This window comes from Squalius cephalus, assembly GCF_949319135.1.
Source record: "Squalius cephalus genome assembly, chromosome: 23".
In the NCBI taxonomy this organism is placed as follows: Eukaryota; Metazoa; Chordata; class Actinopteri; order Cypriniformes; family Leuciscidae; genus Squalius; species Squalius cephalus.
The window spans coordinates 1,572,580-1,597,312 of record NC_137144.1 but is presented as its reverse complement, the minus strand read 5'-3'; the positions used below and the strand labels follow the sequence as shown (position 1 = coordinate 1,597,312).

Genomic DNA, 24,733 nt, shown 5'->3' with positions numbered 1-24,733 from the left:
GGAGACCTTCTATGGGCCTGTGGTCAGACGCGGAGAAGCGTCTACACATAAACTGTCTAGAGATGAAAGCAGTCGAAAACGCCCTTCAGTTTTTCCTCCCCACACTGAGGAAACACCATGTTCTGGTCAGAACAGACAACACGTCAGTGGTGTCCTATATAAATCGCCAGGGCAGCCTCAGGTCCCGGAGCCTTCTTGCAATAGCAAAACGCCTCCTCATATGGGGCAAGCACAATCTGTGCTCGCTCATGTGCCGGGCGTCCTGAACGTGGGCCCAGATATGCTATCCAGGGCCAAGCTTTCCCCAGGGGAGTGGTCCCTGCATCCCCTGACGGTGCAAAACATCTGGGACATTTTCGGCAGAGCAGAGGTAGACCTGTTCGCGTCACAAACCAACGCTCACTGCCCAATGTTCTTTTCAAAAGATAGAGACGCGCTGGCCCTAAACTGGCCCAGGTGCCCTCTCTATGCATTCCCCCCGGTCGTCTTGTTACCACAGGTAATCAAGCGAGTCAGTGAGAGCAAATGCTCGATACTCCTGGTAGCCCCGTTGTGGGAGAATCAAGTTTGGGTCCCAGAACTGATAGAACTGGGGAACACGGCTCCATGGCTGATTCTGCTGAGGAAGGACCTGCTGTCCCAGACCCAGGGCGCAGTTTGGCACCTGTACCCAGAGCTGTGGGCCCTACATGCGTGGGCGATCAACTATCATCATTTCACCTCCCGGAGGGAGTGCTGAACACGATCACACAGGCTACGGCTCTATTCGTCTAAATGGTCAGTGTTCGCTGAATGGTGCTCAGCTCATGACTTAAACCCGCTAGATTGTGAGGTAACGGTGGTGCTTTCTTTCCTACAAGAGCTGTTGGACAGCAGGAGAACCCCATCCACGCTCAAGGTGTATGTGGCGGCTATAGCGGCTTTTACGAAGCCTGTGAATGGCCAGTCGCTGGGAGGCTGAACCATCCTCGCCCACCCTCGGTTCCAGCTTGGGACCTTTCCACGGTCCTAGAGGCCATGAAAGGTGGACCATTCGAACCATCACACGCGGTGGAGCTAAAGGACCTGTCCTTCAAAACCGCTTTTCTGCTGGCACTCGCGCCTCAGTAAAACGGGTGGGCGACCTGCACATGCTCACGGTGAGCGGTTGCAGTTTCAAGGTTGATAGACTGCCTTAACTGTATACATGTGTATGCACCTATCTCACAATACCGAGTCGTCCCGCCCTGTTCTACCGTTGCGACCGTTCCACTTATTCATGAGCCCCAGGCTACTGCCCTTGGGACATAAGTGTTGGAACCTCAGCACGCACAGCGCTTTACATAGGGTTCCCGTAGCGTAAGCTAAACTTACGCAACACGAGAGTACTCTCTTAAGAGAACGACGCTCGGTTACTAACGTAACCTCGGTTCTCTCTAGAGAGGGAACGAGTGTTGCGTAGCCTGCCGTGCTTGTGCTGCGCAATGGTTTCGCTTCCAGTCGACTGAAATCATAGTGCAACCTGAGAGATGGGTATTTATAGGCTGAGGCCACACCCATCTTGGCGGGCCATGACGTAGCGCGAAGCGAGCCTCTCATTGGCGCTGACGTCATGTCTGATGCACTGATAGGTTGCAGCAGTTGCCACAGAGCAGCCAATAGGCGCGCAAGCTAGGGCTGTGTTGAAAAAATCGATTCACCAATTCTGAATCGATTTTCATATTAACTTCTAAAGATCGATCCATAACTCAGAGGATCGATTTAATAATAGGCCTACATTTTCCCCGTGAACTTTAACTTGCCACGTCATTGAATTCACACGTGCGCGCGAGGTGGAAGCAAGCGGGTGCTTTGAAAACTCCAGAAACGCTCAAAGCTGCGATCTGGCACCATTTCGGGTTCAGAAGCAATGCAGAGAACAAGCTTGACAAAAGCAAAAGTTTTTTAAAGGTTCTGTAAGTTCAAATATTGTATTTACATTCTGTGTAATAGAGATGCTCGGTTGGCGGTTACAGCTGCGGACTCCGTGGAAATAAACCGTGGATCGCGGATGACGTGACGAAAAATTATATTTTAATTAAATTCGGACGGGTGGCGGGCGGTTGAACCAATCAAATGAAAACTATATGCATACATTAAGCGGATGGCGGGCGGGTGCGGTTTTGAAAATTGGTCAAAAACGTTGGTGCGGACGGATGGCGGACGGATGATGAGTTTTGTGATGCGGCTGCAGATGAAATAATAGCCCATCCGCGCATCTCTACTGTGTAATGTTGTCTGTTTACTGTGAAGCCAGTAACCAACAATCTGTTTACATTTGCACTGGCTTAGAACAAATGTGTTCTAAATGTTGATCATTTAAAAAAAAAAAAAAAAAGGTGCATTTGCATCTGAACTGTAGGAGCTTTTTGGAAAATTCTTAATGTCATTTTTAATAATACATCAGGTTTCTAAATAATCGGTCTACTGCTGCTGATATACCTCTCTGTCGTCTACACCAGTGCAAGTTTGTGAAAGCAGTTGTATGAACACTCTGGAAGGGGGATTGTTCTTTACAACCACCAATACTCCATTAATTTGCAGTTGAATGTCTATAATAATAGTATCAATATGTTGCATAACTACAGTCCTGTAATTCAGGTAACAGCTGGAAAAAAATGCTTTTTTCAAAAACCATTATCTAAATCTCGAAGATCGGATCGGATCAGATCGGATCGAATCGAATAATGATAATCGATTCAAGATCATGAGAATCGGAATCGAATCGATTCTTGAAATTTGAATCGAAACCCAGCCCTAGCGCAAGCTGTGTCGCCTAGGTCTGCTGCTGAAGCAAATGCATTTTATATTGTAAAAATTAAAGAAAATAATATTGTGCCAGTGTATTCTCGAGAAAAGGAGTTTTCCTGTAGCGTAAGCTAAACTTACACAACACTCGTTCCCTCTCTAGAGAGAACCGAGGTTACGTTAGTAACCGAGTGTCGTTTCATCACTTTCAGTTTCTTATTAATTATCTTTTAATTTCCGTTAACCGTCACCTTTAAAATTGTGATGTATTTTACGATGTAACTACATAAAATCGAGGTTATATTGAAACAGACATCAATCATAATAATGCACTATTTTAATTTTAATCAACAAGTAGAATTGATCATGACATTCTCACCTTATTTCAAAACAAATTGCTGATCCAATGCTGAGCTAGTGAATGTCTGAACTAGTTGATGCACAAAATCAGTACCCTGATAAAGAGGTTGACTGAAAAAAAGTATTTTATGTATTTTGAAAATACAAAAATACTCATCTTAAATGTATTTAAATACAAATTACATCAGATTTTTTCCAAAGGCTTTAAAATACAAAATACAAAATAGTATTTTGTATATCAAATACATATTTTAAATACATGTAGGCTATCTGAAATACTGCCCATCCCTGCTCATACCAGAGTCGCTGGATGCCCGCCGGTCTTGTGAGTGTGTGTTCGTACATTAGACTCCATGTCAGTACACTGATTTATACAAACTTACTATTTGTGCTATTTATTATTATGTTTTATTGATGATGATGAACCGTCCAATATCCACTGGATTGCTGTGATTATTGACATTGTAGTGACTTTTGCCCAGTGTGTAGTGTTTTAAGAATTGCTGACCTTCGCTTTCAGAGTGTTTACCACTTTGCTGTGAATTTGACTAATACAATTGTATTTTTGCATGGAAACATGTCTCTGTTTGTTCGGTGCTCGAACCTGATTGTATAATTTGATAATCCTAGTGGTCATTTACAGTTCGCCGGGTTAGGTCTCGGGGTGCCGTAGTCACATCACGTAAATGCCGCTGCTACATCTGCATGGGCAGGAGAGACTAAAACACATAACACAACTAAAACATCCATCAATAACATATACAATAAAATTCTCACCTAGCAAATGAAAATACATTCCAAGTGATATAGTACAAAAATACTTTCAAAAACATGATCACATGATGAATATTATATATATATAAAATAAACATGAGAAAAAAGAAAATAAATAAACCTACCAGGGTTATATAACCAGCTACTAAAACACAATATGTTCAATGATCGCATGTTTGACTCCTCTAACCACATTTTCCAATGTAATGAAAATGATTTATCATAAACAAAAAATGTGTTTTGAACATGTGATCTGTTGCAGTTTATGCTTAAGAGTGAAACTTTTATTAGCTTTTCGAAATAATCTGCGAATTGAGTGTGCACTAATCTCAGTTGGGCTAAATAAATTTGCGTGCCTCAAGGACACGCCCACAATATATAGGATATCAGGAATATTCATATTAGCACCTCCCAGTGGAACCAAACAGAATATATTGGAACAGCTTTGACTCACAACTGCTGCGCTGATTCTCCCGAATCTTTCTTCAACATCTTGACAAGGTCAGTCAGAAAATCATTTTCATCTTATTTTCTGACTGAGTCGATTGCTGAGGATTCATCAAAGCACTGCAGTAAGACTTTGTTTCTTGTTTACTTTCACTTAAGAACGCAAATGAGAACGTTATGGTTTCATCGCTTTCAGTTTATTAATTATCTTTTCATTTCCGTTAGCACCTTTCAAATTGTGATGTATTTACGATGTAACTAGCCTACATAAAATCGAGGTTATATTGAAACAGACAAGTTGCATGGAATAGGCTGTAATATAGGCAATTCTCATGGGATAAACTAGCGACGTCTTTTGAGGACGTTTCTGGAACGTTAGCCAAGAAGATTATAAAAAATGGAAACTGTAAATATGAAAGTTTGTGGGTTTTAGGGACCGTTCGGTATTTATGGAAGGGGCCACCGGAGGGGAGGGTCATGTCTTTTTATTGTTTGTTGAGGGGAGGTTCATCCAACTTTTTTTAGTCTGAAGGTATTTTTGGTGCAAAACAACTGAACGCCTGTGACAGTTAAATTTGTAGTTGTAGAGAATGGCCACACATGTGTATCAGTAAATTTGAAGTCACAGAGAGAAATGGTTTAAGAGTTGCAAACTTGTAGATTTTTTTTTTCTCTTCCACAAACACAACACAACAGTTACACCTTCTCAAATTCTTCATTGCAGGTGGACAAATCCTATTCTACAAATCACAAATTAAGAAACTCGTACGCTCACATTTTTGCTACAGTTGCTGCAGTGAATATGGTGCAAAACGCATTCACACACCCGCATCAAAAAATGTGAAGTCGCGGAGAAGTTTTGCTCATCCGCAAATCAGTATGTGAATTCATCCGATGAGAGTTGCACACTTGTAGAATATTTTCTCACAAATGTATTGTATATTTTTCTAGCACAAACACAAGTACATATTTACAACTGCTTGAATCTGCTGCGACGAGTCTCAAACACTGTTTCTCGCTTACAAGTGACAAGTTTCGTGCGCTCTCCCTTTTGCACCATTTGTCAATGTGAAATATGATGCAAAACTGAGTTGTGCATCTGTAGAGGCAGTGGGCGGAGCCTGCATGAGTTTCCCGGGCATGCGCGCGGATCTGATTTAGTTCACGCTCCTCGTTTCTCAGCAGGTTTAGCGCGAACTAAAGCTACAATTCTGTATCGTTTCGTAGAGTTTATAATGTTTTTATTAATTTGCACATTTTATGCATTCATCAATGACTGAATGATTGCAGGCATTCACTTCGTGTAGGCCTATATAAAGCACAGCAAACTTCAACTCGTTAATTTCGTTGTTTTTTTCTTTGTACATTGCAATGCTTTAAAACGGTCTTTTGTTATCATTTGTTAAATGTCACTGCAATAAAAATATTAAAACATTTTACAAACAAAAATATCAATTTAAATAAAAATAAATAAAAAATATCACAAGGTTTAAGGTTCCACTTTTACCGTAATTTTACACCTGAAGGCAAATTATTTCCAACAGAATAGCAGAGATAGAATATTCCTAATACATGAACCATTATCATATAATTTATTTATTGCTAAGCTCTTCTGATACCTTACCTTATGAAGCTGTCATCTCTGGCAATAATCTCTGGGAAATAACTCCACAACCGTCCAAATAAACATTTTGCACACTACACTGATGTTTCTCTTTGTCATGTTCTTTCTTTGACCTTATGTGTTGCACTATACGTGGATGATATGATAATCACACAAATGCATGATCTATTTTGTTGCACAACAAACACTCATTCAACATTTTTTAAAAGTCATAAAGTTCCATAAACATGTATGTTCTTAATTGGGCTTCAATTAGAGGCACTTCTGATTTGAACTCTTGAAAAATGAAACCTTTAAACTTTGTTGGATCGATGTTAAAACATGACATTCTGCCATTTTCATCACTTAAGATTTGCATGACAAAAGTTTGGAATCACTATGATTTAAGAAATGTTATACTTTTTTATTGCATGGCTAGATTGAATTCCAATGTAAAATGCGGTCTGATATTTCTTGATAACAGACCGCTGCGAAGTAGCCTATAACACACCGTTGCCATGAAAAACAGAGCGTTGCTATGGACGCGGAAGGGACTATTTTCTTTAGCAGAAGCAATATAATCGTTTTTAAATCAATAAACTCCTTTTTAAATCAATATTTTCCGTCAAATTATTTATTTATTGTGTAGGTAGCCAACCATGTAATAAGCGGGATAATGTATAGCGAGGCGGTTGTTATAGCGAATAACAAATAATGAAATCTAGAGTAATGAGCTCTGCCATCATCACAATAATTTTTTTTTAAACATTAAATAGAAAACAGTTGATAAAAATATTTCACAATATTACTGTTTTTCAGATAAATGTGTCTTGGTGCCTTACTTAGAAGTACCTTACCTATTACCTAGTGTATATACAGTATTATTATATCAAAACTAGCACAAGCACACCTTGCAATCAAAACATTAAAAAAAATTGTTAGGCTACATTATTTTGCCAGTATGTATATTTGTAAATATATTTTTTTTAGAACATCAAATTATTCACATACTCATCATCAGCTTATTATATTCCGTAAAAGAATGTTAAGTGTTCTTTTTTCTCTCATTTACAGTAACCTAGTTAATTTGTAATTTATCCATTTTTGTCCATACAGCTTTTGTTTAATCCAAATATACTCATCTATTAAAGCAACACATTCATGCTTGTATGTGGTCTTAAATGATTTGGCTTATTTAAATTAACAAGAATTTAAGAACAATCACACCAGGATAGGCTATATAAAAAAAAGGTGTTAGCCCACAGATACATTTATGAGGGTTTATTTAATTTATTGCAATCAACAAATGATAACAATTAGTAAAAGACACAGTTTTAAAGCTTTGCAAGGTGAAATGTATACGACGAGTTGAAGTTTGCTGTGCTTTATATAGGCCTACACGAAGTGAATGCCTGCAATCATTCAGTCATTGATGAATGCATAAAACGTGCAAATTAATAAAAACATTATAAACTCTATGAAACGATACAGAATTGTAGCTTAAGTTCGCGCTAAACCTGCTGAGAAACGAGGAGCGTGAACTAAAATGATCAGATCCGCGCGCATGCCCGGGAAACTCATGCAGGCTCCGCCCACTGCCTCTACAGATGCACAACTCAGTTTTGCACCATATTTCACATTGACAAATGGTGCAAAAGGGAGAGCGCGCGAAACGTCTCGGTTACGTATGTAACCTTAGTTCCCTGAATAGGGAACGAGACGCTGCGTCAAACGCTGTGGGAACGCCCCTGTGTGAGTGCGTCATGAAGCACGTATGGAATCAGTCCAATGGCGAGACGGAACGTCATAGGCGGGTGACGTCATCGACCAGGAAACTATAAAGCACCCCAGAAAACACAAATGCGACAGCTTCTGATAGGCCTGAAGCAAGTAGATCACGGGCATGCCGGGAGTATGGCAGAACGACGCAGCGTCTCGTTCCCTATTCAGGGAACTAAGGTTACATACGTAACCGAGACATTCCCTTTCAAGGGAACTCGAGCTGCGTCAAACGCTGTGGGAACGCTAATACCCACGTCGCCATAAGAGCAAGTGTCCGTCGTGTGAAGTCAGAGTGCACAAGCAGACGAAAGCACCTGCGCCCCAGGGGTGGAGCTGAAGTCAAGGTCGTAAAACCTGACAAAGGTATGCGGTGAGGACCAGCCCGCCGCATCACAAACATCATGAAGAGAAACTCCTGACAAGAGAGCTTTAGAAGCAGCCATACTCCTAGTAGAATGAGCTCGCACAGCCAAAGGTGAAGGCTGGCCAGCCGACTCGTAAGCAAGTGAGATGGCCTCAACCACCCACTTGCTCATCCTTTGTTTAGATGCTGGACACCCTCTACTGGGTGACCCAAAACAAACGAACAGTTGTTCTGATTTCCTCCACAGGGCAGCTCTGTGGACATACGCATCTAAGGCCCTAACTGGGCAGAGTAAATTAAGTTTCTCCTGGTCAGACGACGTAAATGGAGGAGGACAGAAGGCCTGTAGAACTATAGGTCTAGGAACATTAGTAGGAACCTTAGGAACATAGCCCGGCCTAGGATGAAGAAAAGCTTTCACCATCCCAGGCGAAAACTCCAGGCACGAGGGAGCAACCGAAAGTGCTTGAATGTCTCCAATCCTCTTGAGAGACGAAATAGCAAGAAGAAAAATAGTTTTAAGAGTGATGAATTTTTCAGAAACCTCTTCAATGGGCTCGAAAGGAGCCAGGGAGAGACCTTCCAATACGATGGCCAAATCCCAGGATGGCACCCTCGTGCGAACTGGCGGCCTCAGCCTCAAAGTACCACAAAGGAAACGTGTTATCAGCGGGTGTCTCCCCAAAGAGACTCCACTGAAAGGGACATGGTAAGCAGCTAGTGCCGCCACGTACACCTTTAGTGTGGAGGGGGATAGCCCTGTGGAGAAATGCTCCTGCAGAAAATCCAGCACTGCACCCACTGGGCAGTTAACTGGGTCCAGCTGGTGTTCTCCACACCAAGAAGTGAAAAGGTTCCACTTCAAGGCATATAACCTCCTCGTGGATGGAGCTCTGGAGTGAAGAATGGTCTCAACAACCTCGGTTAAGAGACCAGCACCTATGAGCTGGGCCCCCTTAGAGGCCAGGCCCACAGGTTCCACAGTTCTGGGCGGGGGTGAAGGATCGACCCACTCGCCTGAGAGAGAAGGTCTCCCCTGATCGGAATCTCCAGAGGAGAGCCGTCGAGGAGAGACACCAGGTCTGCAAACCACACTCGGGCCGGCCAGAACGGGGCTACTAACAATAGGCTGACCCCGTCCTGGCGAACCCTCTCCAGAACTCCTGGGAGCAGAGCAATCGGGGAAAAAGCGTACAGACGCGACCTCGGCCACGCCTGCACCATAGCGTCCAACCCCAGAGGGGTTGGATGGCTTAGAGAGAACCACAGCGGACAATGTGAGGTCTCTCTGGAAGCAAATAGGTCTACCTCGGCACGACCGAAATGCTTCCAAAGGAGCTCCACCACCTCGGGGTGGAGTCTCCATTCCCCGGGCCTCGGCCCCTGCCTCGACAGGATGTCTGCGCCCTGATTTAAATACCCTGGGATATAAATCGCCCTCAATGAAAGAAGCTTCCCCTGGGACCATAGAAGGATCTGGCGAGCCAGCTTGTATAACGGGCGCGAACGCAGACCCCCCTGGTGATTTATATAGGAGACCACCGATGTGTTGTCGGACCGAACAAGAACATGATGGCCTCTCAGGTCTGGGAGGAAATATTTCAGAGCCTGAAACACCGCCAACATTTCTAGACAATTTATGTGCCACGAAAGATGATGGTCCTGCCACAGACCCCAGGCTGGACGACCACTCATGATCGCCCCCCAACCTGTGAGGGAAGCATCTGTTGTTAGCGTTACACGACGACAAAGAGCTCCCAACACAGGTCCTCGGGACAGAAACCAAGGTTCTCTCTACATGACCAGAGCACGGAGGCAGCGCCACGTGACCTTGATCATGCGGAGTGGGTTCCCCCTCAGGGAAAACCCCTTGGTCTTGAGCCATCACTGTAAAGGTCTCATGTACAACAGGCCGCAAGGTATAACGTTGGACGCTGCTGCCATCAGACCCAACAGTCTCTGAAACTGCTTTACAGTGAGCGACTGGCCTAGCTTCACTTGTTTCACGGCTGAGAGAATCGATGCGATGCGAGCAGGAGACAGGCGTGCTTGCATCACTACCGAATCCCATAACACCCCCAGAAAAGAGGTTCTCTGAGCTGGAGATAACACACTTTTCTTGGCATTCAGCCTCAACCCCAATCTCTTGATGTGAGCGAGGACGACATCTCGATGCCGAACCGCTTGCTGCTCCGAATGAGCTAAAATCAACCAATCGTCGATATAGTTTAGAATACGAATGCCCTGGAGTCGCAGCGGGACCAGCGCTGCGTCCATGCACTTCGTGAATGTGCGGGGAGATAAAGCTAGACCGAACGGAAGAACACGGTATTGGTACGCTTCGCCCCCGAAAGCGAACCTCAGGAACTTCCTGTGTTGTGGAAGGATGGAGATATGGAAGTACGCGTCCTTTAGATCTATCTTGACAAACCAGTCCTCGGATCTGATTTGTGACACGATTTGCTTGAGAGTGAGCATCTTGAACTTGAGCTTCGCTACAGAACGATTTAACAGGCGCAGATCTAAAATTGGACGCAACCCTCCATCTTTCTTCGGAACGATGAAATATCGGCTGTAATAACCTGACTCCCTGCTGGAAGGAGGAACCCGTTCTATAGCCTCCTTTTGCAGGAGCGATTTCACCTCCTGTTCCATTACCAGAGCCTGCTCGGGGCCCATCACAGTGGGCAGGACCCCGCTGAATCGAGGTGGACGAGATCTGAACTGGATAGCACACCCTTTCTCTATCGATTGCAGGACCCACTGAGATACTCTTGGAAGGCTTTTCCACTCTGCCAGAAAATCTACTAAGGGTACCAGCCTCTCGAGGCTGACCTCTGGAATATTTTGAGCAGCAAACGCAGCGCCCTGTAACGGCGCACCGGCAGGGAACAACTGGTTTAACTGCCCTGAACCCCTCCTCAGAGAGGGCGAGCGCCCCTCGGGAAAACGCTCGCTGGGACCGTCTACGCCCCGGCATAAAGGCAGGGTTGGCAGACCGGACCCCTGAGGGCACCGAGAGAGAATGGGCACCGTCTGAAGTGGTGAACTCCTTTCCCTCACGGTGGGGACTACCCTCAGCATCCTGACGCCAAAGGCGTCAGGACTTCTTCTTGGACGAAGCCTTCTTGGCCATAATAACCGTCCTCAGATCGGTTTTACCACCGGAAGACTTCGCCTGAGAGTGCCGAGTCTGTTCCCACTGTTTGACAGGGGGAGTACGAGACGCGACACTCTGTTTTTGTTGCGCCCTATGGGAGGAGCTTGTCGACGGCCGGGACTGCCCCCGCCCGGCAGCCCCAGGTACATGAATTTTGAGTGAGAGGTATTTCTGAAACGCTGCTGCTTGCCTTTTCTCTTCTTGAAACTTATCAATGACCGAATTCACCGCATCACCGAATAACCCAGAAGGAGATAGTGGAGCATCCAAAACAAAAGATTTTTCTTTCTCTTTCATACCGGAAAGACTCAACCATAAATGTCTCTCTGCGGCCACCAGGGCTGCCATAGAGCGGCCCATTAGTTTGGCCGACTCCTTAGTGGCACGCAGAGATAAATCAGCAGCCTGATGTAATTCACGAATAACATCAGTACTAACCTCCTCACTCTCGCTCACATCTTTCAATAAATCTGCCTGATACACTTGTAATATAGACATCGTATGCAGGCACGATGTGGCCTGACCTGCCGCCGAATAAGCTTTGCCCACCAAAGCCGATGTATTTCTGAGTGGCTTGGAGGGCAAAGTCGGTGCCTTTAAAGAGGATGCTGCTTCAGCAGAAAGATGGCTCGCTAGCACTTCTTCAGCCTTAGGCATCACCCCATAACCATGTAATTTAGCCCCCGCAATATTAGAATAGGTGGAGGTCTGAGGGCTAAAAATACGATATGAAACCGGTTTCTTCCACGACTTCGACACCTCGGTGTGGAGGTCGGGAAAAAACGGTAGGCACCGGCGTGGAGGTTGAACACGGGAGGGCAGAAATCTCTCATCCAGTTTGCTTCTCACATCTTAGTTTTACCAGATTTGCTTCAAACTTTGTGTATAATGTAAACACACGGCAGATGTAGACCTGTGAAAGGATTATTGATATCTTAGATACTGTTGCCATGGCAATGCATCAAACTTTAATATTCTTTTCTGATGCTTTTGAGACTCTTAGCATGCTTGAAATTGGATGAAACTCGACAGACATGTGCAAAGTTTCAGAAATGGGCGTGGTGAGGGGCTCAGTAGCGCCACCTTTAGTCAAAAATGGGGGCTTAGTTTTTTCCCTAGAATCACAAAAATCGTTATGTATAATGTTCTCATCGAGCCGGACAACTTTCTAATTTACAGTCATTAGCTCCTACCAACAGGAAGTCAGATATTTTGGTTTGAATGTAGATTTTTTGGATATTTCAGACTCTGTCTCTCTGTGTGTGTGGGGGGTGTGGGGGATTTGTCTGTTAGAAGAAATTTGCTTTTATAATTGTTTTTCAAGGTTTCAGGGGCTTTTGGGGCCCTTAACGTGCTCGAAAACTCTTGAAACTTTGCACACAGGTCAGAACCTGCGGCCATCAGGGCCGGGCTAAAGCTGGTACCCGGGCGTGGTAGGGGGGCTCAACAGCCCCCCCTTGAATGGGGTCCGAAAACTTGGTCCATAGATCAAACTAGCTTGCATGAATTAATATGAAACTCGGTACACATAGATCTCATCGGGCTGAACAACTTTCCCTCAGTCAAGTTTTATGCCAGCCCAACAGGAAGTCGGCTATTATGGGTTGTTTGGAAACGGCTATTATGGGTTGTTTGGAAAATTTAATTTTTTGATATCTCGAACGCTTTGGCCATGGCGAGGAAACGGATTTATGGCGAGAAAAGAGAAACACGAAGTGTTATAACTTCTGCATACATTAACTGATCTTGATGAAACTTCAGCAGTGTGTTCGTGGTAAGAGGCCGATCAGATGGATGTAACTATTGTGAGTCAAAGTTATAGTGCCACCAACTGGTAGCAGGAAGTGTGTAACTTTCAAAATGCTTTTGACAAAAGTGGGGGTGTTAATTTTTACGTACAGTTACAAAAATCAGTACGCACATTGGTCTCATCGAGCCGGACAACTTTCTAATTTACAGTCATTAGCTCCAAGCAACAGGAAGTCAGATATTTTGGTTTGAATGTGGATTTTATGGATATTTCAGACTCTGAGTTTTTAGCTACTCCTCCTAAGTGGTTTATTTTATTCACACCAAACTTTTTCAACATGATGAAAATACATTAATGATTCTAAATTCTGAACGGATATTAAACATCTCAAACAGTTTTGCTATAGTGAGTGATTAAAGTAATGTTCAAAAAGGAAACACTAAAAGCCTCATATCTTCTAAAAATGTAATTATACACCATTTATTTCTATATAAAAGTATACAAATATCACAACTAAACCCATTTCATACTTTTTTTTAAATAATTTTATTCTAATTTTATTCTAAGTTTATTAGTAAAAAAAAAATCAAGTCATACATAGGGTTATACTGCCCTCTTGTGTTCAAAATCAGGTAGGCCTATTGTATATATATATATATATATATATATATATATATATATATATATATATATATATATATATATATATTTATTTATATATATATATATATATATATATATATAAAATATACTAGGTATGTGACAGTGAGAATATTTTACCACCGGGTTAATCGACATGTGACACCGCTGGGGGCTTTTGAATCGCTAACTTAAAAACGAAAGTAAAATATGTTCGTCCACACTGACATTGATAATGGTGATAAACTTTGATAAAGCAGAGCGAGCGTTTTCAATGAATTCCTATAGAAATAGGAATGAACTAAAAAACGTTCGCTCTTCTCTGCTCGTTCTTCGCCGTGGATGCACACCATTATGAATCCCCGTGCAGCCGTGAGCATTTTAGTTAAATTTTAAAGTTAACACCATAAAGCATATTTTTATGTCTCCACTTTTCAATCATGCCCACGCGCACAAGGGTGATACCACCTGATTCCTGTCTTTTGTTCATCCATCCATGGTAGGATTGAGCATCTTCTAACTCTGGATTATAAGCGGAAGCTGATAATGCTATCCCTGTTAACTTTCTTGGTTTGTTTGACTCTCCCTGCTAATCATCGTCAATTTCAATCGTATCATTCCTTCGATATGGCTTATACTATTCATCATCCGACTTGCTACGTTTAAAATTCTCGCCCCGCTTGCCAGCCGGAGTTTATAATCGATGTGCTGCCCTGGGAATTACGCGCCGACCACGGTATGTGCATTGTGGATCACTCCGCTGTTATAGCAGTTTTCAGCTGGCTTCCTCTGACAGTCATATTCCAGTCATTCGGTCTTCTCACCGCCATCAACTTAATGGTCAAAATGACGAAAAATGGGGAGTTAATGTAAACAATCTTAGCGTGTTAAAATATACTCCCAGCGTCTCGTTGGAAAAGACAGAAATCACCTCCATAAAAATGGGTCTCTTAAATGCACGTTCAGTATCAAACAAGGCTTTTGTTTTGAATGATTTTATAATGTCACGTTCGCTGGACTTTCTGTTTATTACTGAGACCTGGTTGAATCCTAGCGATCAGATGGCTCTGGGTGAGCTGACACCAGGCTGTGACTTTTTGAACTCTCCACGGACCTCAGGATGAGGAGGTGGGCTTGCCACTGTTTTCCGAGACACTTTTAAATGCAGACTACTATCCACACAAACATATCCGAGTTTCGAGGTACAGTTATTGAAGATTGATACTGTGGATTCTTTTTTCTGTGTTTTGGTATATAGACCTCCCAAACTGAATAAGGATTTCATCCAGCAATTTTCTGATTTTCTCTCTGGTTTGGTGTCTAGCTGTGATAAACTTCTGGGGCCTCATTTATAACCATTGCATATGCACAAAACAGGCCCTGAAAGAGGCGTACGCCACTTCCGACGCATAAGTTGTGATTTATAAAAACAAACTTGACGGGAAAATTTGCGCACCTGCACGCAAACTCTGACCCATGCGTACGAACGTTTTGGAGATGGAGCAGTTTGGCGACACTGACGGTGAGCTGGAGTTAAATGTCTTTTTGGTCACTTTTAGACAGAAAATCTAAAGACATATACAGAAAGATAATACAAAATATAATTTCACTCACCAAGCCTATCACTTGAAGCAAATATCCATCCCTTCTTGTCCGCGCCAGCGAGCTCGTTGGGCCGTTTAGTGAAACTGACGCAAATAACAGTTTAAATAAATAAAATAATGATTTAAACTATGTTTTACTTCTGATATAAACATTTAGATTAAATATATGCTCAGGGCTGCCATTTTTTATGTTTAGCTTGGAGTGAGATTTTTTATTTATTTATTTATTTGGGGGGGGGGGGAGGTATGTAAAAACAAATACAGCGTCTTAAGTTTGCTTATGAGCTGCGATTTCTCTCTCGAGAAACCATGCTTGTGCATTTTTTTATCTGATTCGATCATAAACTTGCGCATTTCGCACCGTTTCACAGCTGGCGAACGATCCCGGCTTCAGCGTCATCACTCCGACACGGCATTATTACGGCTTTTGTTCACACAGCGCGCGTTCCGGGACTGAACACGGCAATGTTACTAGGTCCCCAACACGGCATCAATCCCGGGTCGAGTTTGCGTTCACACAGAAGGCGCTCTGGCAATTTGCCGGCAATTTCCCGGGTTCAAAGCGCTGTATGAAAGGGGCTAAATTGTATTAATCTGGAAATTACCACAAGTCAACATTTAACTTTCCAAGGGTACAGTCTGAGCTCACACAAGCACAAAATCTTCTTATTATTATTCTTCTTATTCTTAACTTCTTATTAAATCTTAAATAAGGTGGATATCCGTCTAACACGTCCCCGACAGCAGGAAGCTTCAGTGCACGCTGCGAGGCAAGGTTTAAAGTGTGAGCGAAGCACCTGAAATGCAACATACCGGCAAGCTCCGCTGCGACGCTCATTTTTGCGGCGTTGTCAGTCACAATAGCTGGGTCTTTGGATACGAGGTCCCACTCCTCCAGCGCCGCTTTCAATAACTCTGCAATGTTTGACCCCGTATGGCTCTCGTGCATGGCTCGCGTTTGTAAAACGTGCGACATCAGTTCCCACTCCTCGTTAACATAATGGCAAGTGATTGTAACAAAAGTTTGTAATAAAATCTTCGACATTTTCCATGAGTTTTTTGAAACTCGCGGGCGCCGCTGCGCCCCTTAATGGCTGGGCGGAGTATCGATACTAAGGGCTAGAATATCGATACTGTATCTTTTTTTATAATATCGGTATGTATCTAAGAATCGATATTTTGAGCACACCCCTAGTTGGCAGCCCTGTATGCTATTCAAATTAATGGAGTTAAACACTTAAACATGAAATCATTACTGAGAAGTTACAACTTTTTTTATATTCAATCTATAGAAATATTTGTTGTGGATGCGATGTTTTTGAACACTTTTCCTCTGGCATGCTGTGCTTTAATGTTTTAACCACAGAGATAATTGCTTATCATGATAATACCAGCTTGTCTGAGAAAATAGTTTTGTGCAAATAATGCCCAAGGCCTATCTGTTTCCATTAAAAATATAAATCAATTAAAAATACAATTCGGCCAGTGGAAAAGATTGAGAAAAACTTTGATTTGATTTATGTATTCAAAAACAAGGCAAGGATAGGCAACTACTTGATTTTTACTAATGTAATGTGTCTTGTACCGTTAAACGTTATCACGTGGATGAATAATCATATGCAAAGGATATGCAGATGAGGATCTGCATAGTAAAACTAAGCTCCATATATGGTTATTTCGGGTGGAGACGCATGTGCGCACAATCTTCCGCTGGCTGGGATTTATAAAGTGAATTCTGCGCAGGTTCTGGCGTACAAACGGTTTTATAAGTCTGAATATTTTTTTGCGTACGCCATTTTTGGCTTTCGGGCGCACGTACACTTTTAGTAAGGTTCCTACGCACAGTTTTATAAATGAGACCCCTGGTCCTTGGGGATTTTAATATTCATTTATGCTGTCCATCAAAGCCATTGGTTAATGAATTTCTTTCTCTTATTGAATCTTTTAATTTCACACAACATGTTACCGGTCCTACTCATAAGAAAGGTCATACATTAGATCTCGTGTTATCATTTGGTATTTCTGTTTCAAACCTGGAAGTTTCAGATGTGGGCATTTCTGGGGTCTCATTTCTAAAACTGTGCGTAGGAACCTTACTAAAAGTGAACGTGCGCCCGAAAGCCAAAAATGGTGTACGCAAAAAAATATTCAGACTTATAAAACCGTTCGTATGCCAGAACCTGCGCAGAATTCACTTTATAAATCCCAGTCAGCGGAAGATTGTGCGCACATGCGTCTCCTCCCCGAAATAACCATATATGGAGTTTACAACGCCTAGTTTTACTATGCAGATCCTCATCTGCATATGATTATTCATCCACGTGATAACGTTTAACGGTACAAGACACATTACATAATAAAAATAAAGTAGTTGCCTATCCTTGCCTTGTTTTTGAATACATAAATCAAATAGTGTAAAAAACATTTCAGAGAAAGTTTTTCCTCAATCTTTTCCACTGGCCAAATTGTATTTTTAATTGATTTATATTTTTAATGGAAACAGATAGGCCTTGGGCATTATTTGCACGAAACTATTTTCTCAGACAATCTGGTATTATCATGATAAGCAGTTATCTCTGTGGTTAAAACATTAAAGCACAGCATGCCAGAGGAAAAGTGTTCAAAAACATCGCATCCACAACAAATATTTCTATAGATTGAATATAAAAAATTTAACTTCTCAGTAATGATTTCATGTTTAAGTGTTTAACTCCATTAATTTGAATGGCATATTTAATCTAAATGTTTATATCAGAAGTAAAACATAGTTTAAATAATTATTTTATTTATTTAAACTGTTATTTGCGTCAGTTTCACTAAACGGCCCAATGCGCTCGCTGGCGCGGACATTTAAGAAGGGATGGATATTTGCTTCAAGTGACAGGCTTGGTGAGTGAAATTATATTTGTTTTATCTTTCTGTATATGTTTAATTTTCTTTAGATTTTCTGTCTAAAAGTGACCAAAAAGACATGTAACTCCAGCTCACCATCTGTGTCGCCAATTCCCTTTTAAGTTTTCTTAAAGGTGCGCACATTCTCCCGTCAAGTTTGTTTTTTATAGATCACAACCTTTGTGTGGAAACTGGCGTACGTACGTTTCCAACCCCATTTTGCGCGTACGCACGCTTTATAAATGAGACCCCTGACCATTATTCAGTGGTATTTGATGCTGTTTGTTCTTATATCCATCCAATCTCTTCTCAGCCTTTACATTATAGCCTGACTACGTCAGACTTCCTACTTCCGCTCAATTTCATTTCGCTTCTGTACTCAGCGTCATAGCTTTCCGTTTTTCTCTGGTCTGAAAACAGCCGGCCAATCAACGAACAGAGGGCGGGCTGAGAGCCGTGACGTAGATGCTGATTGTACCGTGGATGCATAGATTTACTTCACATAATCTGCAAAAGTCATTCACAGCCATGTTTACTCCGGTATTTCGCTCGATGGTTTTGTTTTCGCATCATACATGTGTTTACAGTGGAAGTTAGATGCGGCTGAGCATGCGCATAACACACAACGTTATGTGATTGGCTTACGGGTAACCAATGATTTTAAACTTCAGACAAGCGTTGGACTCTGGATCACATGTTGTTCTGGTTTTATTGGATCTGAGCGCTGCCTTTGATACAATAGATCATGAAATTCTTCTCAATCGTCTGGAGTGTTGGGTTGGTGTGCAGGGTATAGCTCTTCAGTGGTTTGCTTCGTATTTAAAAGGCAGGACAGTTGCTGTGAATCTGGGAGACTTCTCTTCCACACTGGCCCCTTTAGTTTGTGGTCTCGATTTTGGGACCGTTGCTGTTTTCGCTCTACATGCTTCCTTTAAGCAGTGTTTTTCGAAAGTATATCATTTCATATCATTGCTATGCAGACGATCTCCAATTCTACTTTCCTGTGAGGCTAGATGAAACCTTGGACAAAGCACAGGAATGTTACAGTGACATTAAACTCTGGCTATCTAGCAGCTTTCTCCAATTAAATGAGAGTAAAACTGAGGTTTTGATTGTAGGCTCTCCCGTCTCATCTAACTTTCTTGATCATTTGGGTTCTTTATCCCTAAAGACTGAGAATCATGTAAAGAGTTTAGGGGTAATCATGGACTCATCACTTAACTTTAAGAAACAGATTGGTGCCGTTGTCAAAGGAAGCTTTTTTTAACTTGAGATCAATTGCTAAAGTAAAGCATTTTTTATCCAGTAAGGATTTAGAAATTGCAGTTCATTCTTTTATTACATCTAAGCTCGATTACTGCAATTCTTTATATATTGGTCTCCCCCAGACTCTGCTTGTCCGCCTACAGTTAATGCAGAATGCAGCAGCAAGGCTTTTAACGGGGGTGCGAAAGAGAGAACATATTACTCCGGTACTGCAATCCCTACATTGGCTTCCGGTCAAATTTAAGATTGATTTTAAAATTCTCTTGTTTGTTTACAAGGCATTGTCAGTCCTTGCCCCCCAGTACATCAGTGATCTTAAAGTTAATCTCCTTTTAGAGTTCTCAGGTCCTCCGATCAACGACTTTTAATGGTACCTCGTTGTAATTTGTATTGTGAAAAGCGCTATATAAATAAACTTGACTTGACTTGACTAATTTAAAATCAAAAGGAGCTTTTTCCGTGGTATGTCCCAAACTCTGGAATAGTCTCCCATTCCATGTGAGGTCAGCTCCATCGATTACAACTTTTAAGTCTTATTTAAAAACTTATTTATTTTCTTTAGCTTTTGAATAAAGTACGTTTGGTTTGTTGTATGATTTTCATGTTATTATTTTGTAAAGCACTTTGGGGCAACGTCTGTTGTTTAAAAAATGTGCTATATAAATAAAGTTGCTTGCTTGCTTGCTATATATATATATATATATATATATATATATATATATATATATATATATATATATATATATATATATATATATATTCTTTTTTTTAGGTGACAAGACAGAGAATATTACTTGTCTGATTGATATATATATATATATATATATATATATATATATATATATATATATATATATATTAGGGCTGAACGATATGGACAAAATTTCATATCTCGATTTTCATGCCAGATATCTCGATATCGATACAATACGATATGACTACGTAAGTACTAAAAAAACAATACATTTAGAGTTTGTAAAATACACGATGATGTCTATGGAAGAGGTAATAATAATCCTTTCCATTATAATTCGACACGTTTTATTCATATCAGATACACATTGTGTAAGTAACTTCAATGTTTACTCTATTCTATTCCCAGCTCACCAGCCACTTACTTTTAAGTATTTCGGGAGAAGTGGATGAATTCACGTGTTGTAAACATAGAGGTTGTAAATCCAACAGATCCGATTCTCTGAACTGCGTCTGCGGCACAAACTAACACGGCGGCGCCCATCGCGCATACAGCTCAACTAACGCGATCGTTATAAAGGTGTTTAAACAACAATATACTTCCACTTGCATGTATTTGACAATCGGAATATCAGATATTTCATGCCATAGCTAACACATTTGTGAATATTCTGAATAAAAAAGGAAAAATGACATAAAGGAAGATCATCATTCATTCAGCGCTGTTGCTGCTGCGGTGTGTCACGTGACAAGCAATGACGCGTCACCATGGAAACGCCGCCCCCCCTCTCACAATAGTTCCCACGTCCCTGGTAGTGTGCGCGCGCTGGCTTTAGCGGTGCATTCAAGGGCTCTCGTAAAACTGATGTTTGTTGTGACTGCCAGAGTTACATGCAGGGCGAGCGCGGAGAGGGAAAATCTATATCGTCTATATCGTTGCTTTTTTCGATAGTAATATCTTGAAAGTTCATATCTCGATATAGATACGATAACGATATATCGTTCAGCCCTAATATATATATTTATTTATTTTTTTTATTTTTTTTTTTATATATATATTTCCAATTGTTTTCAATGGGAGCATCACATTTATTAAATTATATAAATATAATTTATATATAAATTCATAAATAAGTATACCTAAGTTCATGCACTACCTTGGAATCAAACCCATGAACTTGTCTTTGCTAGGGAGATCAATTTCTAATAGGAAACATTAAAAGAAGCACAATATACTGAACGATTTAAAACCTCTTAGACTTAATCAAATCTGAATAGACAATTGTTAAAATAATAAAAAAATCTGTGCAAACAGTTGCCTTCATTTTTTTAATTTCTATTAAAGGCATTCTCCACCGAAAAAGGAAAATTCTGTCATCATATACTCACCCTCATGTTGTTTCAAACCTGTATGAATTTCTTTCTTCTGCTGAACAGAAAGGAAGATATTTAGAAGAATGTGAGTAACCAGACAGTTTTAGATACCATTGACTTCCATAGTAGGAAAAAAATATACTATGGAAGTCAATGATATCTAATACTGTCACGACACGAGAGAGCGTGCACGAGCCTAGCTCTCCTCGTGCACGCTCTGTTTACAAGTTGCAAGATCGCTAATCATAGCTTACATTAACTTTTACTAGCAGTGATTTTAAATGGATTTCTCCAAATAGCATGCCAAACTTTACCTGTCGAGTAGAAACTTCGCGACTGAGGCATCAGTGGGAAGCCCAACCTGTGCTTTTAGCGCACGCCAACGTGTGAAATATTCTCCCAAAAACACTCAGGTCCTGTTTCTTTCTTCAGAGGCCTTTCTCTTCTTGTCATACAATTAGTAGACACTTTTTCTCTTGCGACCCTCAGACATTTTGAAAAAACCCGGTGAGAACGGCAAGCTTCAATGAATGGCTGAAACCGTAGCTCACCCATAGACAGCTCACCACACATAATACACCTGAAAGTGTGCATGCGCAGAAAGGACGAGCACGTATGACGGCCTTATGTAAACATATCACCAGAATGATTGACAATTAGGAGGACCAATAGTCTTGATGATCCACCCGGAAAAAGAAAATCCTCCGCTATACCTTTAAGATGAGCTGAGGGATAAAGGAAAAGGGGAAGAGGGGAAATTACCAAAAGTTTGGAAAAGTGCAACCATCCTTCCATTTCCCAAACCAGGAAAGGATTCTAGTAATCCAGAGAATTATAGACCCATTGCTTTATCATCACATTTAGGTAAATTAATGGAAAAGATAGTAGTGGCACGGTTAAATTATTTTCTAGAATATAAAAGTCCATTTAAACCATATCAAACAGGGTTTAGGAAAAGTAAATCAACTACTGATGCCTTAGTAAAGCTCAGCAATGAAATCGAGAAGACACTAGTTATGAAAGAGGTCATGGTGGCAGTGTTTTTAGATATTGAAAAAGCTTATGACTGTCAGGCTTCTGGGTAGATGAAGTAGGAGACGAACACGAAGATGATGAATTCCAAGATTTTAATTCTAAATATAAACAAATACAAACAAAAAGGGAGCGTGCGCTCAGAACAAGGATAAACCTAACATTAAACACATTGACCGACAAGTGAGGAGTGAACAGAAGGAACTTAAATACACAGACAGATGAACACAAGACAGGTGATGCAGATGATGATGATGACGAACAGGTGGGCAATGAAGGGAGTGAGTTCAGGTGTTGAAAGAGGATTCTGGGAACTGTAGTGCAGACAGGACGATGACAGACAGTGAATGTGACAATGACACTATGTGGAGAGAGGGTCTATTAATTAAATTAGATAAAATGGGAATCAGTGGGAGAATGTATAATTATATACTAGATTTTCTATCACAATGTACAATAAGAGTCAGAGTTGGTAATGGAATAAGTGAAGAGTTTATGGTTGAAAGTGGAATTCCCCAAGGGAGTGTTATTAGTCCCATATTATTTAATGTTATGGTAAATGATATATTTGAAAAAATGGGGAAAGAAATGAAGGATTGTTGTATGCAGATGATGCTGTCATATGGAAAAGGGGACGCAACATTGAATACATAACCACAGCTATTCAAAAGGACATACAAGTGTTAGAACAATGGGGTATTGATTGGGGATTTAAATTCTCCATTTCTAAAACAAAGGTTATGTTTTTTACCAGAAAAGAAGATCCCAGAAAATTATAAAGTTCAATTATATAATCAATCAATTGAAAGAGAGAAGAAATTTTAATATTTGGGTATGTGGTTGGATGAAAGGCTTACATGGAGACATCATATAGAGCATGTTGAAACAAAATGTAAAAAAGTTCTAAATCTAATGAGGATGATCACTGGACAGTGTTGGGGAGCAGATAAAAAGTATTTGATGTAGATTTATACAGCCTTAATAAGATCTTCCATAGACTATGGATGTGTAGTTTATAGCTCAGCATGTAAAACTGCTTTAAGGAAACTTGAGAGGGTTCAATTCAAAGCTATAAGAATTGCTTTAGGAGCTATTAAAACAACCCCCACAAGTGCGTTATTAGTAGAATCTGAAGAATATCCACTTAGTCTAAGATATATTAAGTTGTCTCTAACATATTGGGTTAGGCTGATGGGAAGTATCAATAATCCAGCAATTTCTGTTCTTAATGATTGCTGGGAGTATCACACAGAATCAAAAGGGTTTGGCTGGAACATTAACAGTATAGCAGAACAATATAGAGTTAAAGAATTTAAATTTAGTCCTTCACTGGTTTTAAGTGCGGTTCCCCCATGGTTTCTTCCATCACCAGAGGTTAACAGTGAATTACTGAAAGAAAAGAATGAGTATCCAAATGAAAAAAGTTTTGCAGCATATTGCCAGGGATATTTAAAAACATCATTCAATGGATATGTTCAAATATATACTGATGGATCAAAAGATCCAAAAAATGGGCATTGTGGTATTGGGATATATATCCCAGAATTTAACAAAAGAGAGGGGTATAGACTAAATAATTTTCTATCTGTATATTCTATTGAAATGACTGGGTTAATAACAGCCCTTAGGTGGATTGAAGAGGTTAAGACATTGAGAAATGTAATATGTACAGACTCCATGGCAGCTTTACATAGTCTAGATACAGGTCACTCTTCAAGAGAAGATTTGATCATTGAAATTAAATATTTGTTACTACAACTCAAGAACCTAGGGATCAGTATTCAGTTTTGTTGGGTTCCAGCTCATATAGGCATTAACCCTCTGGGGTCTGAGCTGTTTTCTGGGCCCTGGAGGTGTTCTGACATGCTCTGACATTTGTGGTTATTTCTGTTACTTGTGACATTTTCATGGCTAAAGTCTGATTACACTGTATTCAGCACAAACTCTGCTACAATATTATATCAGCAGCATGTGTGTAAAAGTTTGTAGTTTTGAGATAATGACATTTATGCGTGGTTTGTGAAAATACAAAAAAAAATTCTCACTGAAATAAGGCCATGAAACCCCTACTGATTATTTCTTCACAAGACTTTTGAAAATTGTATCACGTAGCCTAGAATATTTGCTCTAAAACTATGTGAAAATCACCCTGACTGCTCATTCAGATAAGACAATATATTGATTTAAAATTTTTACGACGTGTTTTGTGTGATAAAGCTTTATGCGG

At 40.9% G+C, this 24,733-nt stretch overlaps 1 protein-coding gene across 2 annotated transcripts in view; it reads left to right on the top strand.

Annotated features, from left to right (window-relative positions):
- The first annotated feature begins 4,316 nt into the window (after nt 1-4,316).
- The window catches only part of LOC307151173 (DELTA-sagatoxin-Srs1a-like), a 38,918-nt gene continuing 18,501 nt past the window's right edge, over nt 4,317-24,733 (top strand). The window contains exon 1 of one of the 2 annotated variants that reach the window (XM_079859043.1): nt 4,317-4,472. The gene's annotated coding sequence lies outside the window, so the exon portion shown is untranslated. The remainder of the gene's footprint in view (nt 4,473-24,733) is intronic. The other variant, XM_079859044.1, reaches the window with a different exon arrangement.